The sequence below is a fragment of the Penaeus chinensis genome, chromosome 3, assembly GCF_019202785.1.
Source record: "Penaeus chinensis breed Huanghai No. 1 chromosome 3, ASM1920278v2, whole genome shotgun sequence".
Taxonomy (NCBI): Eukaryota; Metazoa; Arthropoda; class Malacostraca; order Decapoda; family Penaeidae; genus Penaeus; species Penaeus chinensis.
Window position 1 is genome coordinate 12,942,693 of NC_061821.1, and position 5,706 is coordinate 12,948,398.

At 37.5% G+C, this 5,706-nt stretch overlaps 1 protein-coding gene across 1 annotated transcript in view; it reads left to right on the forward strand.

Annotated features, from left to right (window-relative positions):
* Positions 1-2,154: 2,154 nt before the first annotated feature.
* The window catches only part of LOC125038326 (nucleolar GTP-binding protein 2-like), a 12,100-nt gene continuing 8,548 nt past the window's right edge, over positions 2,155-5,706 (forward strand). The window contains exon 1 of the mRNA XM_047631796.1: positions 2,155-2,268. The gene's annotated coding sequence lies outside the window, so the exon portion shown is untranslated. The remainder of the gene's footprint in view (positions 2,269-5,706) is intronic.

The window sequence follows — 5,706 nt, forward strand, 5'->3', positions numbered from 1 at the left end:
CTATGTATATATATGTGTGTGTGTGTGTGTGTGTGTACATATATATATATATATATATTAGCAATATACTAAGAGGCTACTTGCCATTATGTTTAAAAATAACTTTAATCAATGCGTCTTCCCAATTATGACCTATGGATCAGAAACATGGACTACAACCAAATTACTGGAGAGGAAACTAACAAGTTCACAGAGAAAGATGGAGAGGTTGATGCTGGGAATTAGCTCAGGAGATCGGATGAGGGCGACGTGGATCAGGGAACAGACAAAAGTGGAAGATATACTTGGGAGCATCAAAAAAAAAAAAAATGTCGATGACAGGTCATATATGGAGACAGGACGACAGATGGACAAAGAAAGTAGCAGACTGGGCTATAGATTACATAAAGAGGCCAAGGGCCAGACCAATGACAAGATGGCGTGAAGAAATAACGAAATTTGGGGGCCAAGAATGGAAACAAATAACGCAAATCAAACAAAGTTGGAAATGATTGGGAGAGGCCTACGTCCTGCAGTGGATCGATTCAGGCTAATGATGATGATGATATATATATATATATATATATATATATATATATATACATATATATACATATATATACATATGTGTGTATAGAAAAAATGTGCATGGAGCATCCTTACGGCCTACATTGACATGGAGGTGTTTGCCTCCTTGTGCCGTAAATCACTCAAGGAAACCCAGAAGCTCTGGAGGTTACTGTACTAATAGCAAGCCTACTTCTTGTTTAACTATCTAGTGACGTCAGTGGTGGCTCTTATATACTGAACTAAGTTCTGGGATTCTGAGGGGTCTGTTTGAAGAATCTGTCCAGTTAAAATGTGCTTGTGGTGAGGTTCTTTCCAACCCAGATGAGAATCATGTTGCGGATGGTTCAGTTGCTGAGGTCTTACTTCCATGTGGAAGTTCCAGCCATGGCTTTACAACCTATTTGATGACGCCCTTATTACCTTCCCTTACAGCAGATGGTCATGAAGTCTTTCCAGTTCACGTGTGAGCTTCTGTGCCAGTCGCTGTGTGGCTCTCTACCATTAAAAATGGTGAAAGGCATTCGTACCCACCGCATCTCATGGTTTTGCTTTTCGCCTTGTGGTTCTTCCGCACTGCTTGATTCCTGACGATGGCTTTGACCCAGCTGGGCACTGATCACGAACTCCTTCAGTATGCCGGCAGAGGTTCTCCAGATTCCAGGGTTTTCAGCAGCCCCCAACAAAGAGCTCCAACTCAATTTTGTCCCTCCTCAAGCTGTTGGACTTGCTTTCCTCCCCCAGGTTTGTAGAGCAACAGTCTCTGGGCTTTTGGTTGCACCCGGCTCAGGGTATTACAGCTGGCCACTTACTTTCGACTTTACATACCATCCGTATGCATTTTTAGGTATTTCGAATGGCACTTGAGGGGGACACCTGAGTCTGATTCGTTTCCTTGCTGTTGCAGAGCTTACTCTAAACGTTACCAAAAAATAAATGGCTCATATGCATCCATAACTTGGCTATTGTATTGCATGTAATCGTAATAGTAATTGCAAGCATAGATCGGTATCTTCATAAGAATATATATATATATATATATATATATATATATATATATATATATATATATATATATATATATATATATATCACTAATTATCTATCAACGTAGTAACGTATGGTAATATTTCATATTGATTACTCAGTACTATTTATCAGTAATCAATTATTAATTACTGATTGACCCATATTCATGATGACAAATATAGAAAAGGTATAAATGAAAATGAATATCTTCCTGTATTGTGAAGATATTCATTCTCGTTCATACCTTTTCTACGTAGTTACTGGTTATTTAAACTTATACGGTTTGATGTTAGATTTTTTATGTTAATATTTATTACATGAATATTACTTCAATATTTAATTACACAATAGGAATATACAGGCGATAAAAAAGATATATACTACGAAATACGAATGGAAAGGTTCAACTGAAATTTAGACGTCAAAATATTGAGACGAAGTTAATAGTATAGATCCGTCTAATAATATCTAATAACACTTAACAAATATACTAAAAATATAAATATCGCCAAACATCAAAACAAAAATTTATATAAGCAACTGTGATAGAAATGTAAGAAACAAATCCCACTGAAAATTGGGTTATCGTCTGAACGCCATCTATTGAGAGATTTTGACATTAACAACACGTGTAGTAAACATTGTAAACAGTAATAAAAGGTGGAATATTGTGCTATCATATTTTTCTTCATTGTGAGTATTTCGCATGTAGTTTATTATTAAGTGTATTTGGGTATGAGGAAGTCACTTATATGTGGTCGTAAATTGATATGTATTAAAGTTAATGGGTTGTTTAGTCGGCAAAAAGTTTAATGAAGGAACGTGTCGTAGGTTTTCATTATATGATTATTTTTCTGATCGTAAACCGTCTATTTCGTTAGTTTATCACGATAATGTTACTTGGTATCATTATGTTTTTATATATTAAAGGTCGTTTGTAGTTTATCTTTTGGGAAAATCTTACTTAGAGGTGGCTCAATGACCCGGCCACTCTGTTCTTCGTATTTTTATATTTATTAATAGTTTTGATCATTCCGAGACATTTTGCGATTGACCTGGATAAAGTGTTGGTAATGTTTAGTTTCACACAGTTTTCTAACCTTCGTTATTATTAATTGTTTCAATTATGTATGGTGTAATATGTGTGAATCTCCTGTCGTTTTCCATTGCAAATGATTAGATGAAGGCTGTGGCTACATTTACCATATTGTAATGCGAGGTCTATGACTATTTTTTGCGGGAATTCCAGCCGTGCTTTCTCAGTGTGGAATTCTCTAACTTTGCTGTAATCATGGTACTGAATCAGTCTTTAATGCGACCCCCCCCACTTGGGGGACTATTGCCCACCAACCCCCTGCCTTGGCAGGGGGTTGGTGGGCAATGCCTTGGCATTGAGTGCTGCCATGTGATGGTCGGTCACTCTATCCAGCTGTGGGTAGAGTGAGAATTCTACACTGCGCATACATGATCGTAAAAATAGTCAATAGAATTTGTATTACATAAATATAGTCACTTCACTAGGTGAAAGTTTTAGTAAATTTTTTTTCTTTTTTTGAGTAACTTCACTTCACTTTTAGACAAAGCCCCTATTACTCCAGTCACTCATGCGGATCGACAAACATCACCATATGAATCAAAGAGCTTTGCACCCATCCCCCCCCACCTTATTGCTGTGGACTTACTCTCCATGTGGCATTTCTCTCAACCTATTTGTTACTTTCTAATGTTATAATTAGCCTGCATAAGTTATTTCATGTATCAGTGGGCATATTTTTATTCCTTTTCCCTAAGATAGTGTCATTAGATTTTCCTGTATATATGTACTAAAGTATTGCGTGGTTCACAACTATCTTATTAACTTGAGAAAGAAATATCATAAATAGTGTCTTAATATCTGTCATGCTATCTATTACAGACTGTAACCCCCCACCCCCCACCCTACTCCACAAACTTGGCCCTAATAGTAGAGTAGGTATAGTAGGGTAATAATGAGGTCAAATTTATAAAACAAATTACAAAGTAGGTCCTCTCCCAGGGGAGATGTAGGGTGCTGCCACATCCCCTGCCCTGGAATACAAAGAATCTTCCATATATTTACAGCAGGATTGAGCATAGGACCAATCACAGGGAGTCAAAACATACACAAAATTATATAATGTCCTGTGTTCGGGGCAGGGGTAAGGGGTAGCAGCCCCCCAAGGAAGTGACCTTCATCTCATACATGTGCTGTACAGCTCATTTATCTTCATATTATGCCCTGCAATTCCACTGCTATCTGTTATACCCTCCCCTACTATTAGTACAGAGATTGTTGAGTATGGGGGAGCTCAGTGGCAAAATCCCTACTTGCATGAGAGACATATAGGTCATTGGTCACAGCTGTTCAATTCTGAACAATCTGTTCTTGATAATTCTCATGAGGAGTAGAGGTGAGAGGAACCCAACAGTGCCAGTGTTATTGTGATTAGGTGTTTGTAACTATTTAGAACAATTACCAGTTTTCAGCTGTGACAGCATGAATTTCATCAACAAGATTAAACATTTTGTATGTTAGGTTTGATTCAATCTTTGGTTTTATGAGCTAGCAACTCCTCCCCATCCAATAGGCTTAGGGACCTGTAGGAAAGGGTAGTAGGAGACTGTAATGTTCTAGAATTACTCCTTTGAATTTGTTATTGATGGAGCCCCAGTAGGTGCGGAGGATATGGTATCAATAGGAAACAGCAGGGCTGAATTATATGGTATTTATGTACTTTCATTAGGGGTGCTAAATCCTCCCTTTTAGGAGGATTCCCCATTCCCCCCACCTGAAATGCAAACCCTCCACATCTGACAAGCAGGTCCGAGTGATATACCTCATGAGTGATGTTACAACTCAACTGAGGTAGAGGCTAAACATGATAGTATTAAATATCCAGTACTATGTACTCAGTCTCAAGTTACTGTACAAGTTATGGGAGTGTTTGGGCATTCACATTAGAATTATTTTAAGATTCTCTGAGACATTTCCAGTAGAGGTCCATTGTTACCAAATTTGATGGGTTTTAAGATGCTGACCTATTCTAGAAATAGTAATTGGTACTACTGCATCCCATGACACTATGGCATGAAGGTTAACATATATTCTTTCAGGATATATCTTGGACTGTCTCCTTATTTGATGATATACCAGCAGGGTGTATTGTTAATTTATGTCCTGTACCAAAACCCTTATAGCAGTCCCACTTACATCTTTACAATATAAGATCCAGCTCTGAACTGCTGCAGATAACTAAACTTAACAATGCTCCAATTAATAAGCAACATTAAGCTGTCTTTGCATGTGATTGCCAATCAATTTACGGGTAGCTTTCATTGGTTATTGTCTCTTGAAAAATTAAATGTCCGGAAATCCTTATTTTCCCAATAAATGGCTCTTTTTCTAAATGAGTATATACCAGTGTGAACAGAAAAGCAGTTGTCAATTTATTACCAAAGAAGAATGAGTATTAAAAGATCTGCGACAGGTACTTTATTTCTTTATCAGGTACCTTTTTTTTTTTTTTTTTTTTTTTTTTTTTTTTTGAAAATAAGTTGCTTGTAAGGTCTACAAGCTTTATCTTGATAGAACATATGTGGTGGTGATTTATTGGAGGTATTGGCCCATGTCAGAGCACTCAGAGTAGCTTCTGAGGGCAGGATCCATGTATGATTTATAACAGAGTTTCACAGGACAGATCTTATGCTATATGCCACAAGGTTAATGCCATCATTGAAAATGACAAAGTCCAAACTGACTCACAAGTATCTGTTAATGCAGAGTAAATGTAGAGACCTGGGCTTATTGATGATAACACAGTCTACTATAGTTATTGGCTAAAGGATGTAAAGTAATTGCACTTGGGGAAGGACGAAATGCAATGCCCGCCGAGGCGCCCTTCCATCCTTCCTTCGTCCCCGCGGTCGTCGAAGAAGGGAAGCAACCTTAATTTTATGCCAAACATGGAAAAAATCCTGTACCATTATGTGTAAAAACTTAGATTGAGTCTGTTTGGAGACCTTGCAAAATGTATGTGGTTTCCACCATTGCACTAATTAACACAAAAAAGTTTTTCTGCTTGTCACTGAATATGTGCACAGTCCAGTTCACCA